Source organism: Bidens hawaiensis, unplaced genomic scaffold (assembly GCF_021521415.1).
Source record: "Bidens hawaiensis isolate Kalapana, Puna unplaced genomic scaffold, B.hawaiensis_p1.1 tig00035496_1, whole genome shotgun sequence".
Taxonomy (NCBI): Eukaryota; Viridiplantae; Streptophyta; class Magnoliopsida; order Asterales; family Asteraceae; genus Bidens; species Bidens hawaiensis.
The window spans coordinates 148620-169152 of record NW_027505373.1 but is presented as its reverse complement, the minus strand read 5'-3'; the positions used below and the strand labels follow the sequence as shown (position 1 = coordinate 169152).

General features: G+C 34.9%; 2 pseudogenes across 2 annotated transcripts; both read left to right on the top strand.

Moving 5' to 3' along the window:
- The first annotated feature begins 1886 nt into the window (after window positions 1-1886).
- On the top strand, window positions 1887-4823 carry LOC143612765 (elicitor-responsive protein 1-like; annotated as a pseudogene). The gene is made up of 7 exons (XR_013149994.1): window positions 1887-1923; window positions 2031-2135; window positions 2226-2352; window positions 3129-3200; window positions 3440-3485; window positions 3571-3862; window positions 4448-4823. The product of XR_013149994.1 is annotated as an elicitor-responsive protein 1-like (transcript).
- A 12837-nt stretch (window positions 4824-17660) lies between these two features.
- On the top strand, window positions 17661-20288 carry LOC143612756 (cyclin-D3-1-like; annotated as a pseudogene). Its single transcript, XR_013149993.1, has 4 exons — window positions 17661-18216; window positions 18296-18500; window positions 18595-18725; window positions 19912-20288. The product of XR_013149993.1 is annotated as a cyclin-D3-1-like (transcript).
- Window positions 20289-20533: the final 245 nt, after the last annotated feature.

Here is a 20533-nt window from a genome sequence, read left to right as displayed (position 1 = left end):
TTACGTGTTGGTAGCGTGGTTGAACATACTTTTGCATCATCTCCGTGAATTGAGGGTTGTCGAAGTGGTTGAAAGGAAGTGTATTTTGAATCACAAAGTTTGAAAACTTTTGACGTACCGCTTCAAGGTCGTACGTAAACACCGTTCCTTGATTCGTCATCTCCGGCTGCGAACTACTTCCCGATTCGTCCTTCAAGGCCTTGCAAAAGGGCCTTTGTACATGCGCTCTTAAAGTGGAGTTTGCATCTTTGCCATAAAACTTCAAACAATGTTTGCATCGAGCTTTTTGGGTACCGTTAGACATTTCGCATAGGTCGAAATGTTGCCAAACATCTTGGTTTCGTTTCGTGGGGATGACCCGAACGACCGTTTCTCCCGTGTTCGAGGCACCCATGTTGACGGATGAAGCAGCACTTTGGGAGGCCATGATAATCGACTACGAAATAAGAGCGTATGGAGTGGTAATGTGGTATAATTGAGCGTGAGATAACAAAATAATCGCGTATGTAATAAACGTTTAGAGCGTTTGGAGTTGTATAATCGAGTGTGATCTAACCAATACCCAACCTAAGCTATATATAGATGTTTGTGGGGGTAAAATGGGGAAAACAAAAAAAAAACGGTCAAAAATTATAAAAAACGGCTATATGGCCGTTACTCAACGGGAAAAAAACCGGTTTTTAACTGGTTAACCGGTTTTTTTTATAACGGTCAAAAACCGGTTTATAAAAAAACCGGTTAACCGGTTTTTTAAAAAACCGGTTATTAAAAAAACCGGTTTTTTAATAACCGGTTATTAAAAAAAACCGGTTTTTTTTATAACCGGTTATAAAACTGGTTTTGGCTCCAAATTGTGTAACCGATATATAAACCGCCGGTTTGTAAACCGGTCAAACCGGTTTACAAAAAACCGGTTTTCTTAAAAACCGGTTTCCGGTTTAAACCGGCAAACCGGTTCGAGGACCGGTTTTTTTGACCACCTCTACTTTTAACTAATCAATAAAAGTTAAATATATAAAAATTAGAAACAAATAGGCGGGATTACAACAAAGTCGACTTTGAACCAACAACCATAATAACATATGTAGATAGGAGTTTTTCGAAATTATAGTCATTGAAATAGTATTTATGATTTGCAATTCCCCAAGAAAGACTTAACGGGGTTGACGATGATAACTATTGAGAACAAAATATTAGAGAGCATAGACTATTAGACTACGAATAGTTGATTCGCTAATTTGCTATCAAGAATATTAGAAAAACTTCACAAATATTCGGTTATCTATTAGCCTATTTAGTATGTCATAAACTTATTCCAATACCATGACTTTACAAATTGTTATGTTTATTACAACTAATCGGCATATAAAAATATGTTTACATTATTTGGTATGTTAAGGCTTAAAGAACATATTTTCTTTCGGCTCGGTCGGGGCATATGAATTCTAAAAGAAGGCCTTGTATATGTTGATTGTATTTTGTGCATGTCAAATAGATTACTTTGAACATGAATAATCTTCTGAAGTTGTAACTACAAATTTAAAGTTATAAAACTTTTCACATTCATTTTTCTTTCTCTTACGAATCTTCTCTAATGTTTTGTTTACAAAGTCGCACTGAATAATTCTTTCTTTGCCTCTTACAAAATCAAAGCCAAAGAAGTCTATCTAAATACATTAAAAAACATATATAAAAAATAAAAAAGCATTAAAAGCGTTCAACTCTATATCTGTTTTTGACGGCTAACGTGTTTCCCCAGCACACGAAAAATAAATATATCAGGCCAAAACCGCGTTCTTTGACGGATTTAGGTCAACACACATTCCGGCAGTAATCAATCAAACAGCCTATATAATAAGCTTTCAATCCGTTCATCATCCTTTTAAATGGCGAATCCTCACGGCAATCTTCTGGAAGTCACTGGTAACTAACCTAACATCTTCTTCATTCCTAATTTCAATTCCAGATCTATATATTATTATGTATGCTTACTTTCTAGACCTAATAATTTAAGTTAATCGTACTTTCAGTTGTTAGCTGTAACAAATTAAAAGATACCGAGTGGATATCCAGGCAAGATCCCTACGTGTGCGTTGAATACGGTAGTAATAAATCACGAACGCGCACTTGTACAGGTTGTTTGTTTATTCGATCCGTTGTTTGGTAGTTATGAAGAATTTTGAATATCTGTGTTGTAATTTGAGTTAGTTTTTGGCACTGTGTAGATGGAGGTAAGAACCCTACGTTTCAGGAGAAGTTTGTGTATACACTGATTGAAGGATTACGAGAGTTGAATGTTAATGTTTGGAATGGCAATACGCTTAAGCATGATAGCTTCATTGGCAGTGGAAAGTAATGTTTCTTTTCTTGTTGTAACCCTAAGTTAACTGATTGTAGGAATATATTACAAATGAATTAGTTAAATTAGTCAACATGATGGTTAATTGGAGTCTCAATTCCACCCTTTAATTTTATGAAAGAAGAGAGCCAAACCGAGTTGAGTTAACTAGCGAGCCAAACGAGCCACCAGACCGAGTTAACCTAATAACAGACTGAGTTTAGCTAGCTCGGCTTGGTTTCAAACAAGCGAATTTTGAGCTCGCTTTCGTCAATTGTTTTTCGAGCGTGTTATGTACCACGAGCTTTCTGGAACGTCTACATTTAACTATAAGACCAAGTGTAGTGGAGGACGTGGGGGGCACCACTCTCTTCCACCAAGCACTAAATTGTTGTGAAACCAAAACATAGGGACGCTGGGGGAGGGGGGGGGGGGTAGAGGGAGGGCGGAGGCGCCAGCGGGCTAAGGGGCTCCTTTTGTGGGGCCAACCTTTAATCCAACCAATCGCACATTTTTCACACACATTTTTGTAAAAAGAAGATTAAATGATAATTGTGTTTTCAATTTAATCATTACGGTTTTTGAGTAAAAAGTTAGTGAGAGCCCTCACACCAACGTGTAAGCGACGTGGTGGGGGCGTATTTCACTTTTTAGTTAAACCATTACACATGGTCTAATTAAGATGATCACAATTAATTTTATCAACATAGTAAATACTAACAGTAAATTCTTTTTAATAGTTTATAGTCATGTTGACTGATATTTCCTGGGATGATTATTGTGGTACCAGGGTCCAATTAGCAAAGGCTTTTTCACAAGGATTTGATGACAGTTTATGGCCATTGTAGAGCAAAACTGGCAGGTTTGTGTTTTATTGTATGATCCAATGCCTAAATGAGAGTCATCATTTTGTCGTAGGCTAATGGTGATGAATGCTTTTAAATGTAATGTCTATACCTGAGGGCTAACAAAATTCATGATGTGTAATTCCAACATCCAACCTGTTGATCACCTCTTTCTAATGTTGGAGTTTCAACATGTGAGGTGTCTAAGCTTGATTTTTATATGAAGTCTTTCTAATGAGCCAATTTTCTTATGCAGACATGCTGGAGAGGTACGCTTGATAATACATTATACCAATGCCCATGTAAGCTTTATTCACTCACAATATTATTACATAAGTAGAAGTGGAAAATATTCTTACATAAGTTTATATTATATTATATGTGCAGAAACCAGCAAACAGTCATGGTGCATCAGCTCAACCACATGCTACACCACAGGCGTCACTTTATGCACCGCCACCGCCACAACCATCAGTGTCATATCCACCGCCAGTTACTGCCGCCTCATACCCATAAGCTGGAGGCTACCCTGCACCATCTCCCTACCCCTCATACCCACCTAATACAGGTGGTTATCCACAGGCTCCATACCCACCTCAGGCAGCTCCATATGGTCAACCTTATCCACCTAACTCAGCTTATCCTCCTCAACCGTATGGTTCCCCATATCCTCCTTCTGGTAAGTTTCTATATACATTCGTTGCTATACTTTCTTCTAAAGGCTGCATATTTGACCCGTTATGGGTGAAAATTCGAGTCAGCTCGTTAATTTTTTTTAATATTGATACATAAGAGGAAAAAAAGTTTTAACATATTTGTATTATACGTATATCTTTTGTTTTTTTAAATATATTTGTATGTTATTATAATATTATCATTACTAATCATTATTGTATATTAAAATATCGGGTTTAATTTAAACGGGCCAACAAGTTATTTATTATGCAAGCCACGCTTTGAGCAAACCCTGGCTTGGGCTCGGCTCAGCTTGGCTTGTTTACAAGCGAGCTTTATTCGTGCCAAACTTCTTTCAAGTAAGCCGCAAGCTTTTTGCAAGTGTGTTAAAATTTTTTTACAAGTTAGCGCAAGTGCATTAAAAATGCATTTGACCAGTTAGATCATTTTAAAATTTTATATTGGATCACTGGACTGGACCTTTGACCGTTAAAAGTTACTAGTTTTGACCTGTTACCTAATATGCCCCCTTTTGTTTGTTATACTTTTTTTTTGCCGTACTTAATATGCGATTTTCTTTTTTGATCAGGTCATCCATACCCAGGACAATATCCTCCTCCACCGTATTGAGGTAGAACTCATATCCACCGCATTGTGTCTACTAGTTATGCTTGCAAAGTGTATATGAAGTTTTAGTTTAATTTCAGAATTTGGATGTTAGAATGGTGTTTTCAGCAGTGTGCGTCTTACAAACCCAAGGTTTAGAGTGGAAATCATAAGTATCTTCGGGCTCGATAACCCTGGATTCTAAAATCGTTGCTCATAAATTGTGACTGGTGGTTTTAAAATCTTGTGTTAACGACCCTGAAGTTACTTTTGCTTTACATTTTGAACATGAGGTTTGTAATAACGAGTACCTTGGTTATGAATTTTTTTTGTTTTTGTTTAAACTGAAATTTCGTGTATTGGTTTGGAAAATTGTCAGTGTGATGTTCTTTTGGTGGTTCTATTGGGCAGTAAAAACTTGTAAATTGAGTGCCATGCTCATGCTTGATTGGTATTTAAGGACAAAAGGATTAAAGAAAATCTAAAAATCGCAACCTCTAATGATATTGATTGCATATATATTGTTGTTTTGTATAAGAATAATGTAATTGACATAATTATCTAAGTATTTTATTTATGAGGTTAATTTTTAAGTATAAAGCTGAAAATTTAAAAAAGACCAATTTGCTGTCTAGAAAGAGAATACATTTGTCATTTTTGACGTTATATACTGTCCCTCTCAATTTAATAATCAATCCCGTTGTTTATATGAAATAAAAATATATCAAGTGATTTATAGGCATGCACCATCAAATTAATGAGTCTTGATTGAGAATCAATTTGACCCTGACCCATTCTCTTATCTACAAACAGTCCTACACTCCAACCCGGCTGGCGGCTACCCCTCCGTTCATTCCTCAAATCTTGTTCATTCTCACTCTTTGTTTTTCAAGTTCTTCAGACTGGAAAAAAGGGACGAAGAGTATGTCTGAGACATCACGAGTTGTGAAGAATGAAGAACTAGAGCACCCGTTCAGATTGATGGTTGTTTGAAGAATATGGAACAAATGATGTGGCTGGGGTTCTCGTTTATAATGTGGCATGTAGTTTTTAAATCCTTTATATAATAATATTCAATACGTTTATAACATTCATAAGTGTTCACTTTTTAATTAATGTGTTTGTTTTAAAATACGGGGCGGGTGTAAGTCGTTAACAAAACGTGAACGTGATCTAAGAAAGCTTGTAAAGGATATGTACAGTAAGAGTTTAGACTAAACATACTAATCCACTATTCCACCATGAGGCTCCTGACATGTTTGTAGTCTTTATTCTTCATTCTTCATCTCTCCGCCACTTAACTCTCGTTCACTGGAACATCACCGATCACGCACCACCTTGCGACATTTATAGCAGCCATGATAAACCCCTGGAACTTCAACCTATTTCCCAATATCTAAGTTTTCCCTCCAATATGATAATTGACTTGCATATGAAGGCATTCCTTCACCCCTTCCATCCAACATTTTATTTTGTACATGGAACTGAAACTATGTGCAAACATGTTTAGCCCATTATTTGGGAAAACAAAACTTATTGCACATACATTCTTTTCGAATTTTCGGTATAACTACAATGTGAGAATTATTGTTCTCGGTAAATTTAAAACTCTTGATTTCAAGTTACATATAAGTTATATCTTAATTCAATGCTTCATAAAATCTCAGTTTTCAAGTCCTACGAAGACCAAAGTCTTTATAATTACACGGTTCGTTGACCCCAAATGTGAAGGTCTGCTTTCAGTGTGAAATTTATTTACCACAAGTGTGTAGATGATAAGTTATTCTACTTATCTATATACACTAAAGAAATTCATTAATTAAACAAACTAAGATTTGGAAGCAGAAATTATGCATAATCATACATAGCCATTCTAAGAATTTAAATGTAATGATATAAGTAATTTATCCTTTGATTAATTAAGGTGTGTGTGCATAGACATGGACTTAAATGCAACAACTATTCCAAACTTACAGCATCATAGTTAGTGTGAACAAAAAGTGTGGTTACATAGGGCTATCTTGGCAAAGTCACACTCACACTCGCTAAGGGCATCCATAGTGAAAGAGGGGTTTTTCTTATAGTGGTTTCAAGGCCCTTGTATTGATTAAATAATGTATAAACTAATTAAAGAAATATTTTTTTATTAGAAAAAATAAAAGATATGATTGATCATTTGACCAAACATGTTGCTCAAATGCCACACCTCAACAAGCAACAAGAACCAAAGAGGCCCTGAAACACCCCACCCATAGTGACCCTAAGCGTTGGCGAAAGCAAACAACTCACAGGCCATGTAACAAGTCACACAGTTCGCGCGGTCATATTTTCATAATTTTCATAAATAAAAATTGGCTCCTAAACTTAGATCTTTCCAGAATTGACAGATTTTACACCTCAATTTTCTTTAACCCCTTTTAACTGCCAAAATGAGTTTTTCACGTACATAAAATACGTCATAAATACTCATTTCATATAGTGTTTATTTAAATCTTGTCCTCGAGATTTGGCTAAACCTGAAAGAGAATTTATCTCCATTATTTCATATGTTGCTAACAAACTCTTCACAAACTTCCATTGCTCTATTAAATCTCTGACTAGTTTATGGGTACGCATGGTATCGTCTCATTCGAGATTTGATAATGTCCACTTAGGGGAATACTTCAACGAGATGAAATCTCTGACCTTAGGCTAAAACGGTTAACGTCCTTTTAAGATTTGTACTTTCTTGTGCGGCATTTAAGCGCACTATGACCTATTCAAGATCTTCGTTGCAGTACTCGCTACATCATTACTAATAACTCTTTCTAGAAGATTTCGATTCAGGAAACGGGTATCCAACAATCTCTATTGTACAACATTTCGCGAGGCGGAATTCCATTACTGTCATGATAAGTATTTGTTATACGAGGACACAAAATAGTGTATCCATCACTTCTACGAACTCTATCACCTACATATACAAATATACCATTCCTTTAAGAGTATGAATCGTCATCTCGCTCTATGATCAATTTGAAGATGATACGTAGTGCTGATATGCAATCAAGTCTTCGTCTCTTTATAAGACTTCATCCCATAATGAAAGTAGGGATGGCAGTGAAACCCGAACCCGATGGGAAAAACCCGAAACCCGACATAAACGGGACGGGTAATACCCGACCCATTAGGGTTTGGGATTAGTTTTAAAATTTTTCACGGGTTTAGGACGGGTTTGGGATTTCTAATATACCCGATTACCCGACCCGATTACCCGATAACAAAAACTCATTTACCCGATTATATACCCGATATAGCTTATTATATTATATATATATATACTATATTCCAAATATATTATTTGTCGAACCTTGTTTATGTTAATTATTTGAGATGTTTTATCTTTATAGTAACCATCTTTGTAATCGATTAGTTATACGTTGTCAAAACCCGACGGGTTTTGAGCCGAGTATACCCGACGGGTATTTTATCAAAAACCGATAGGAAACCCGAAACCCGATGGGAAAACCCAAAACCCGACGGGTAATTACCGATTAAAACCCGACGGATTTGGGACGGGTTAGGGATGGACTTTAATAACCGGGTATTGGTTTGGGAATACCTAAACCCGACCCAAACCCGACCCATTGCCATTCCTAAATGAAAGGGTACTCGTTTCTATCTTTATGATATGATAGACATCAGAACGCTACACCTTGAAACTATTTCGACAGTGGATATCTTTGCTAATCTTCAATTCCTAGGAGTAAGACTCACGTATAAAGATAAATGATGCAAGTTTTTGGTAGCGTAATTGTTTATATAATTAGAGTAACTACTCTACTTTTTATAACTAAAAGAATTACACTACAATTATATTTATTGTAGTTATACTGTTACTAGCAATTGTGTTACTTATCACTGTACTGCTGAAGTAACAACACTCCAATGATATTTACTTTAGTTATACAAAGTAACTACTTTAGTTATATTAACAATTACGTAACTTTTAACCATAGTAATTACACTATAATGATATTTACTATTTTAGTTATACAAACTATAGTAATTTCCCTAGTTATATTAATATTTATGTTACTTAACTACATTTGAGATTTACAGTAGTATTGTTACCGTGTGATTTTTTCTCTTTGCATTACACCATTTCCATGATAAACTCACATGTAGGTTATCATTTCCTTATATCTAATACATATATAAATGACTACTAAATGTGTCGCCCACCCCCCCCAAAAAAATATATAAATAAATAATAATAATAAATTGAGCCATCATATTGTTTAATTTCTAAATGGTGAGATCTCATTGATTTAACCCGGTTTTGACTCGTTTAAGTTAAAAAATAAGTGGGTCATGGGTCTCACCAAAGCCGGATAGCTCTTAAGTGGGTTATAACATCTCATTTATTTGTAAAACTCTTTCATTATCAAACAATAATTTTCGTGGGTCATGGGTTTCACCAAACCTGAATAGCTCTCAAACATGTTATATTTACCTTTTCTAATAAAAAAATAATAATAATGGACAAATGTTACTTGAAAATTCATTCTTAGCATAAATTTCTCAATCAAACTATTCTTCTATTTTTAACAAAAACATATTTATGTTAGTGTAATAAAAACATGTCACGCCCCAACTTAGGGTCTAGAATGTGACCAATAGTTTATACATGTTTTGTAAATATATTAGAGTTTAAGGTTGTAAAACGGAAGTTATGATTAAAATATTAATATATTTTAAAAGACGGGGATTAAACACTCGTTAGTTGTTACAAAAGTGTTTGAAGAAGAAAACCATAATTTATATTATTTTAATAATAAAACTGCGACTGAGCCATCGGATCATTTAACGGTTATCCATCATCTCCAAACATCTAATCTTGATTACCTGTAAACAGTTTATAATATACGTCAGCAACGCATGCTGGTGAACACATTGACACAAAAAATTTTATTACTTATTTGTCCTCTCAAAATATAACTTAGGTCTTGCCCAACATGGCTTAGGAAATAATCAAGTTTTGAAATCTAAATAACAATTACAAACTCCAGCTTAACTCGAAACCGCTCAGCAAACACCGCAGCGTTCGAGTTTACTTAGCTACTGCCAATATATATAAGACAATCCCCACTCAGACATTACTTAGGTCCGGCGCAACGTGACGGAGGCATTATCAAGTGTGGTGCGGTGTGCCCACCGTCTACCCACATTTGTAAGGATCCAAACAAATGTATTCAATAGCCTGAGAGCCAGCGATTACCTTTGTTCATAACGTTTTAGGGATACGTAATCCCATGTAAACAACTAATGACTCGATTAGCAAAGTTGTAAATAGTTTTAACGTATTCACCAGCATGTCTCACTGATGTATTCTTCTTTAGTACGAGAATAATCTTTTATAAATACTAGATCAAAGATCTAGCTTTAGACATGATCGTTACCTTGATTATCATTCATCTTTTATAAAATACTTGGACCTTTAGTCCAAGAGATTTCATTATTTAAACACTACTAATTTCTTATTTCTTAAGAAAACATTATAAAATCTTTATAATTACAAAGAAATAATATTTTATCTATACCATTGTCTTATAAAAACTATATTTCACTTAGAGTTAATGGTCGTTTTCGTCACTTTGGTTTGCTACTTTCGACACTTCAGTCCAATGTTTGAAATTTTTTCAATTTAGTCCACATAGTTTTAAGTATTAGCCAATTACGTCTCATCTATCTAACGGCATCCAACTATGCCGTTAGTTTAAAGGTATATATGTCTTTCTCATTTAATTTTGAGTTAATGATCATTTTAGTCCCTGTGGTTTGATACTTTTGCCACTTCGGTCCAAAGTTTAAAATTTTGTCATTTTAATGTTCAGTTTAATTTAGTTTTTTTTTCTATAATCCTGAAGAGCATAATCCAAGCCTAAAACCATTGAGCAACCTCCAATAAAGGTATGCATTTACTATGTTGACAACAGTAATCATACCTCCTCGTATTTAGTTACTAGACATTTCCTAAACTCTCCTCCATAGAAGAATTCAATGGTAAAGTGGTCAAGATAATTCCCTAAAATTGAATTGTACATAAAAAAACTAAAAATCGTTTCTTTGATTAATGCATAATAGTTTATTTTGACCCAGATTTTCGTTACGATATGTTAATCTCCAGACCCTAACTATTATGCATTCATCAAATAAACGATTTTTAGTTTTTTCCGTACAATTCGGTTTCAGGGAATTGCTTTACCATTGAATTCCACCATGGGGGAGAGTTTAGGAACCGTCTAGAAACTAAATACGAGGGGAGAGGGTATGAATACGGTTGTCGACAGGGTAAATGCAGACCTGTTTTGGTTGACGCTCGCTGGTTTTGGGCTTGGATTATGCTCTTCATGGTTATAGACAAAAAAACTGAATTAAGTTGATAAATTTTCAAACTTTGTACCGAAGTGGCAAAAATATCAAACCACAGGGACGAAAATGACCATTAACTCAAAATAAAATGAAGAAAGACCAAAATACCTTTAAACTAACAACATAGTTGGATGTCGTTAGACGGATAGGCGTAATCGATAATATTGAAAACTATAAGGACTAAATTGACCAAATTTTAAACTTTGGACTGAAGTGGCGAAAGTAGCAAACCACTGGGACGAAAATGGCGTTAACTCTTTCACTTATTATATCAAGTTATAGACTATACCCCGACTAGGGTCTAAGCCATATATAATAATGTAATTGGGCAGAACCCTTACATTGTATGGCTATGTTGGCTTGACGCGAGCATCAATACTACTTGTCGGCGGGTGACGAAGGGAATAAACGAACAAAGCTTCAAACACTTACACGTACTTCGAGAAACGAACACGGCGGGAGGTCAGGTTCGTGGCACGCTTTACGAGGCTAAATGTGTGTAATTTGAGTGTGGATGGATGAATGGGATTTCATCCCATGGTCGCCTATTTATAGGCAGAAAAAGTGTTCCTTCGCGTCGGGCGAAGGACAAACTTAAACCGCCTTTGGTATTTTGTCTTTCGCGTATTGGGAAGCACTTCTTCGCGTCGCGCGAAATAGATTATAGGTTTGATTTGTCATCTACTAGACTTGTCACGTGTCGTTATCTGGCACAATTACTTCGGGACCACTTCGCATAGCGCGAAGCACTTTCTTTGGGTTCCTTCGCGTCGCTGAAAGTGTCCAAAATTCTCATTTTAGTCCCTTGACTTCTGATAACTTGGCACGTCTTGGTCTTGCTTCCATTTTCTTAAATACTAAGGCGGCTCTCAAGTGACGATACGTAAACCGCCTTTGGTATTTTGTGCTTCACATATCGTGATGCACTCCTTCGCGCCGCGCGAATTAGCCTATAGGTCAAATGTGTCATCTACTAGATTTGCTACGTGTCACCACATGGTGACACATGTCCTATTACGTGTTGTCACGTGTCGTCATCTGGCACGGTTACTTCCTTTAAGTTCTTCCGCGTCGTGTGAAGTGACCAAAATTCATATTTTAGTCCTTTGACTTATGATAATTTGGCACTTCTTGGTCTTTCTTCCACTTTTTAAAACTACTAAGGCGACTCTCAAGCGACGATTCAAGCGTGCAAAGTGCAAAGTGTAACATTTCGGGTTTTTCGCTTTATCATTTGTAACCGTTACCCGACCCACTTCGGGTCCGGGCTTTATCATTAATAAAATTCCCGCACTTATCAAGTTATAATTATATTTAACTATTCATTTATAACTACATTTTTGTGACTTTCACACTTTTAACCCGAAATATAAAGTTCTAACCATTTCTGTTTCCATCTCCAAACTCAAGGGTCTATTTATAAATATTGTTATAATCCATTTTACAAGATGGATAATCCATCCCCAAACCCGACCCATATTCAAGTTTTCTTTTCTTGTACCCGAGGTCAAGTAATCAATCAATTAACAACCCATAATCCGTTGTAATCAATCTATGAATTTGAAAATCGTTTATTTATGTTAGGCGCGGCTCACCGACAACGTATATATGTTAAATCGCATCATATTGATTCGTTATTTCCTTTTACATTAAGCCGACACTAATTGACAGCCAATGACCGCGCAAACGTTGATTATTTTTCAATTAAATTCATTAATACCTTCCTTATAAGGTGACCGACAATACCCCTATAAATAATTGATTTCACTTGACCTGTAAATTACTCGTTCATCACCTTAACTCAGCCGGCCCTGTTTTGCTTCGTTATCCCTCTTCCGATCACAGTTAGAGGTAATTTATATATTGTTTTTAATCGCGTTTTCATGAGCAGTAAAAGCCCCATGCCTGTTTTGATCAATTATTAACGATTTGGGTTAATCGAATTTCTAGGGTTCTTGGCAAAGGGGGGAAGTCAGAACCAGCTAGTGTTTTTATTTGATTGGAAACAGGTTTTGTTGCATATGGCTGGAAAGCCCAGTTGGTTAATGCTAGAGAACGTAACCCCGTTTATTTTTGGAATAAAAACCATTTTATTATTCTTTTATTTAATAATTAATAACAACTATATTAATAATAATAATGATTGAACAAGATCGTTTCACTAAAAACCGGCCCTATAATACTTGTTAATCCACGTTTTCGTTCAAATATATATATTACTAATGCACGTTTTTTTTCGTATATATATAAAGATACAAATATAAATAAAGGAGATTATAACTTAAAAACTAACGTTTTAATACATATATATATATATATGTATAAATCAAGTAATTTTTATTGAGTTATGTCTTCTCAAACCAAAAATAATAGTTTAATAATAAATTATACAAATATAATATTATTAAATGGTTATCGTTAACTCGTATCGTGATTAAGATCCTCATTTCAAGTATATTCCTTATTCTCTTAGGCTTTATTGTTCGCGCGTGATTCGTTTCCTCATTCTCACTATCTTAACAATCCTCGTTCATCTTTGAGGTGAGTACCACATTCCCTCCATTTTACTCATTTTATCACGTTTGGGAACATATGCATAACTTATTATATTTTCATATTTATCTATACACAAAACTGCAACTGTTTGTCTTATGTGTTAATTAATCTCATGCCATACTTGTTATATGTTTATGTGCTCAATGTGAACCGCATTCGGAGAGGTCCAGCATATTCTCAGAAAATAGTATGATCATACGCTAGTCGTTATAACCTTGTGCTTTTCGACATCTCATTTTATTTGCTCATTGCTTGATTTGTTAATCTCATATGACTCGTTGCAGCTACGTATTTTATTATATATATATATATATATATATATATATATATATATATATATATATATATATATATATAACTGAACTGGTGTGTTGCTCACTCAACCTCGTGTTGACAAACTATATTATTTTCAACGCATATGCAGGTCACCGTTTGATGTGAAGTGTGGACTTAGAAGAATTGTTTTAAGGACTTATGCTAGAAGAGTTTATTTTTGAGACTGTGAATTTTCATTTGAATTATTTGATGTTTTGTTTACTATTGGATTTCTTTTTGTAATGAATAATGGTGTTATTTGAATTAAACAAATAGATATTTAAATTATATAATTGCGTTATATTAACCTTGCGAGCTGTGACAATCAGTCCACGCCCCGGCATTCCGCCGTAGGTTGGGGTGTGACACAAAGTGCGACATTAAAGCGCCACATTGCGCCACTCGCTCGTGCTCATGTGTGTCGGATGCTTCGCAACCTCCGCTAAGACCACTGGGTGCATGCTGGCATATAAGAGTAATACTATGTAAACTCATCTCTTTATAAAGAACTTTCAAATTTGTCTTACTTTCCATGTGAGATGAATTTATCTTTCTTATTTACACACATGTGAAAGACTTCCATTTTCTTTATTTTTTTCATGTGGGATAGATTCATTTTCCCCTTTTTCTTAACATGGAATGCTTCCAACTTTATAATCTCTATATATATCTCATTATTTTTTTACGATATTATTAAAATATAGTTGGGTCATTCTAATTTCAAAGTTGATATTTTAACCCAAAATAAATATAAAATTTTTCAAGATGTTACAAAACATATCAATTAATCCTTTAATCATATAACTAGCTAGTTACCTAAATTATAGAGATACAAAATATGCTGATATTTATGTCAATATAATCAAAATATTTATATCTTTAATGAAATTTAGATCTACCTTTTTTTTATTAAATCAATTTATATATATTTTTGAGTGTATAAGATGAATGTGATAAGATTCAATAAACGATATTTATAGGTCTAAGATGATAAATGCATGAAGAAATTTTGAATGAATAGCAATATCAATGTCACATATTCATTCAATCTCCATGAATTCATGAAGTTTTCATTTTTCATCAATCTCTTTCGAAACTGTAATACAAAAGAGTGTTTTATTCATGTTAATTTTATATATGATATTTTTTTAGAATGCTTTATGAAGCATCTCTTAAGTTATAATTTTTTGTTAGAATTCATTATTCCATCAAAAAATATAATTAGAACTTAAAAAATCATTAGGTGCATCTTTTTCATAATTATAATGAAAGTGTGTGAGAATATACAACGTATTGTAGGGGTGAGTAAATTAACCGTCATAACCGCAAACCGAACCGTAACCGATTTAACTGAACCGATAATAACCGATGATGTAGATGTCGTGCTCTAATAAAAAAACAAGTATTTATGAAGCTTAAATACCTATAACTAGTATGGGTAAGTAAGGTCGCCTCCACAAGGAATCAGTGGAAAGTGCAAGTAAAGTTCATAATTATTAATTATTATATTAAGCGGACACTCGATGTCAAGTAGTTTATAAAGATGATTATAAGAACACACGATTACTTGGAAAAGTTTGTAAACAATTGTGAGAGAAAGATTCACTTCAGGTTCAGGTAATGTGATGACCGACTAATCACATATTCATAAGATTAATTGCGCAGTAATTATTAAACCTAACAGTTGGGTTGTGAGGACAAACGATACCCTAACCGAATTGGTGACACAACTGAACCCCCGGTTTACCCAATTACTAGTTTAATGAATGAAAACCAATTTTAAGCAATGACTAATTACTAGTTCAGTGACATAAGAGCTAACCCTACATGTGATAAACACAACCAGATAAGTGATGCAAAGTTTGATAATCAAAATCATAAACTGTTTAAACAATCAATTCATAATGTAAAACAAGATTAAAGACATTCAATCTAGTTTATAATCAATCAAAACATAGAATCTGATCAAAGTTAGTTTACACAAAACCCTAGCCTAAAGTGAATACAATGGTTTTAGCCTGACATCGGCATCACGAAGGATTCGCTTATCTGATGAGAGGACGAAAGAATGCGATGAACGGACGAACTGGAGGCTTTGGGATGGTGGAAAATCGTCTTAGGGCTTGTACTTGGTAGAAGGAATGAAAGATATCTCGAATGGGGGCTGAAAACTGATTATATCAAAGTCAGGGTAATTTTTCCCGTCAGAAGGATGTTAGCGCGGCGTTAACATCCAATGGGTGAGACTTTAGCGCCGAGCTAAAGACTCAGATTTCTGATGATCTTAGAGATACTCTGACATCACCATCAGGACCCCTTAGCGCCGCTTATTTTCTTCATTTATTTTGCATAGAAAAGCGTGCCAATCATCATGAGTCTTCTATATATTCGTTCCAAGCCCGTAATTCATCCCAATAAGCGTCCTTAACGTCAAGTATCATAAAACACATAAACATGCTTGAAGTACCAAAGTTCACATAATATTTAAACTAAAAGTAAACAAATAATATAATAATATACACGACTTTTGCCCGACCATCAACCGATAACCAATATAACCGATGGGTCAATTTAATGAATTTTGAAAACCGCCAAATTTAGGTCGGTTTTGGTGAATGTAATTCCAAACCCGCCATAACCGAACCGCCCCATTTATGTAAGTATTAATCGTTAGGAAATTAGAATTATTGCATGAGCAGGATATTTTTTACACTTTTACACTTATTGCCGTTACATAAAAAATTTATCCACACCTACTAGGATTTAGGCCAATAATAATAATAATCTTGGTGATATTGGTTACCATATACATTCTAATATTCCATAATCGTCGTTTGAAATTTCCATCCAAATTGTCATTTCAATTATTTAATATATCAATTAGATATATATATATATATATATAAATTGCTAGTAAAAAAAAGAAAATATATTTGGATTTTACAATACAATTAGCGACTATTCAGTGTTGACATTCATACCGAATGATTGTTTATTTTAATCACAGTTAACTGATCCATAAACGACTCGTTATAACCGTTAAAACCGATTAACCGAAACCGTCATGACGGTTCGGTTATGGTTATCTATTAATCGCTATATCGGTTATGGTTATGAGTTTGACCAAAAACCGTCCCAAACCGACCCATTCACACCCCTACGTATTCATATTAATATTCCATAAGAAAATATAATTTTTTGAACTTGATAAAATGTAGATATTTTTAATCTAATCATTTAATTCTTATAGCTTAATTTTTTTTTTGCAAAAAAACCTTCATTTACTATTACATAGACAATTACAGACTAACGACAGATAGACGGGCAACAAGCTGCGCCGCTACCCCCTTCTGAATAGCAAACTCTACCCTACTAAACACAACGTTCTCCTTAGCATGAGCGGAGTTACTGCTGACCACCTGCTGAACCCGCTTAAGGAACCGAACCGTGTCAGGGCCGAGAGCGCCAAAAGTGTCAAAAGCAAATGGTACGAACACGTGCTGATTCTCAAGGCAAGCTTTCTCGTGCTTAGCTACTTTACCCGCCTCAGCCTTGTTTATCGCAGACCAGCCACAAACCCGTGGTCCCGTAGCCCAACGAGGGGGGACACACCTGTCAAATCAACGCAAGCGTGCTTACCTCCTTCCCATCCAAAAACAAGAATGTCAGCGGGTCGTAGGGTTGATCTCCCGTCTAAAGGGTCGGTCAAGAAGTTCACCGGGGCTTCCTTTTTTGCCGAGATCCAGGCCCTCTTAAGGACGTCGTAAAGCACATCTCGAACTAGATTATGTCGATATTTAAAGCCCGGTAATTCTTTTCAATGGACTGCATGTAGGAGGCTAGGAGCTGTGTGTGTATATATATTAGGAAGAACCGTGACTTCCTGTCTCAAAAAATCTCAACCTTTTCTTTTATGTTTTCAAGAAGTAGAAGTAGTCTTCCTTCTTCTTGGATGGATACAAGAGAAAGAGAGAGACAAAGAGAACAAAGAACCAATGGATAATTGCCTGCAAACAACTACCACTTTCTCTTCTCTCTAATCCATCCATGGCCATTTCTTCACCTTCATCTTCATCTTTCTTGGACACACTCTTCTTCTGTGAAGTGCAAGATCATCCACAGATGCATCATCACGAACATCACCACCAAGATTTCTTCTGGGAAGATGAAGAGCTTGTGCATCTTTTCACCAAAGAACAATTACAAACACTGCAATATTCATGGCCCCATGACCCCTCACTTTTACTTGCTCGCAAAGATGCTGTTGACTGGATCCTAAAAGTCAAATCCCACTTTGGATTCACACATCTCACTTCTATTCTGGCCACTAATTATCTCGACAGGTTTCTTTCAACTCTTCACTTCCAGCAAGATAAGCCATGGATGATCCAACTTATTGCTGTTACTTCACTTTCACTAGCTGCCAAACTTCAAGAAACACATGTCCCATCTCTCTTAGATCTTCAAGTATGTTAAGTTTCTTGACTTAAGTTTATACCTCATGCATAAAAACTTGTACCCTAATTAGGGTTTTGTGTTCTTGCAGGTGGAAGACACAAATAATTACTTGTTTGAGCCTAAAAACATACAGAAAATGGAGCTTTTAATGATGTCAAAACTGGAATGGAAGATGAACCCAGTTACACCAATCTCATTTCTTGATCATATTGTCAGAAGACTTGGATTAAAGACTCATCTTCATCAGGATTTCATCAAGACATGTGAAGATCTTGTTCTATTATTGGTTTCTGGTAATTTTTTCCACTTAAGACTAAAAACTATGTAATATTTTTTTTTAAGAAACAACTAATTATGATGTTGTTGATGGTTTTGTTTGTATTAAAGATTCAAGATTTGTGGGCTATCAGCCATCGGTATTGGCCACAGCTGCAATGCTTCATGTTATAGAACAAGTTGACTTTTTCAACTGTGTTGACTATCGGAATCAGCTTCTGGAAGTACTCAAAACCACTAAGGTTTGTCTCTTGCCCTTTGTAGTGTGTACCATGTACCCACATTTTATGATCTTTTATTTGGTGTGTGGATTGAGTACTACAACTTTATCTGCATACGGTACAACATTTATTGAGCACTAAAGGATTCCTATCTTTGGATAACTGAGCCATGTCTTTGACCATGGCAGCACCACCATATAAAACATTTGTTATTTTTTTTTTTCTTTTTTATTAAATTTTAATAAAGAAGAATCACGTATGGCATTGCAAGATAATTCAGGGAAAATTTGAAAGTTATAACGGTAATGAGATAGTGGTAAAGATTTATAAGGGTATATGTGCAGCTGTTTAGCTAAAGATTAAAAGGCATGAGGATTTTCACTAACATTTCACTAAAAAAAACACGTAACGGTTTAACTAAAAGTACAGTTATTATTTAATTTACTTTAAATATATAAAATTGTAAATGAGACATTTTGATTAGTTGAAATTGGTTGTGGCCCCGTAATATTAATCCTCTTAGACCGTTACCCCATTGACATCCAATGGGGGCTGTTTGCATTATTGTGGGAAGTATTTTTGGTTTGACAGACGTTAAAGGACCTAGGCGGCTCTGGCGCACACTACTGGCGGTCTAAAACTTTTCAGGAGTATGACATTTGAACCGAATATATTAAACAGTTACACAAAATTTAAAAGATAACAAGTAGTATTTTTTAAGTTAGAACTAAAATTATTAAATCATTGGATTGCTAAAAGATATTTAAGTCTTTTTTTTTCAAATACATCTTTTTTTTTCAACCATGTACAATTATAAATGGGTTTGTACATGGTTTACAGTCGGATAAGGATATAATCATATAATTATCAAAATCCGTCTAGATCTATTATTATTACTACCATTTTGATGAAACAAATGTCTCTTGCTAAATCTTTCTTTAATTATATTTTTTTTGTGTGTTCTAAAAAGGCAATCAATAGAAAAGCTACTACTGTAATGTTTATATATTTAAAAAAATTGTCATTATAGCTCATATCTTAAGCTTGGTTGAAGAAAATTTAGCATCACTGGTCCGCATTAACTATAGCTACAAGAAACTTTTATGGGTTTTGCCTGTTTAAGGAAAAGTGTACGTGTACCTCATGTATTTGGAGTTGTACGTTGGACATATTGAAGAATATTAAACTTTGTACATGTGTTGGGCAGGAGAAGGTAAAGGAGTGCAATGAGATGATTATGGAGGCATCACATTTAAGTTCCTTTAACCTTAAAAAGCGAACGCTTGATGATGATGAAACCATGTCGTCGTCATCGTCGTCGTCATCGTCAATCTCCAATCAAGAAAATGGGGATCATACAACAAAAGTTTGGTCATGGATCGCTAAGTTGCGAAATGCACGCTAACATTGCATCTATTCCTTGACATGTGCAGAGTGTGTTGGTTAGTAGCCTTTTCAAGTTTATTAAGAGATAAATTTTGCTAAATTCATGTCTTGTTGAGTAATGAGTACCTAATATGACTACCCATGGATGATCATCAAAGATATGGTATGAGCTTTGCTTTTTAATATAGATGAAAACAATAACCCGAATGGATATATTTTGGTTAATCTTAAATCACAAAGCAAGTAAATTTGATACTTATAACGGCTATGGACAGCTATCATAAGAACTTGTTAACTTAAAAGGGTTCAAATAGTTAGCACCACATATGACAAAACAATTGTTCATGTCCACAACATAATCGTTGTTGCCCACAACACTATCGCCCCCATCCACTGTTTTAGAACTCTTTAAACGCTAGTCAGACGGTGTGACAGGGAATAGC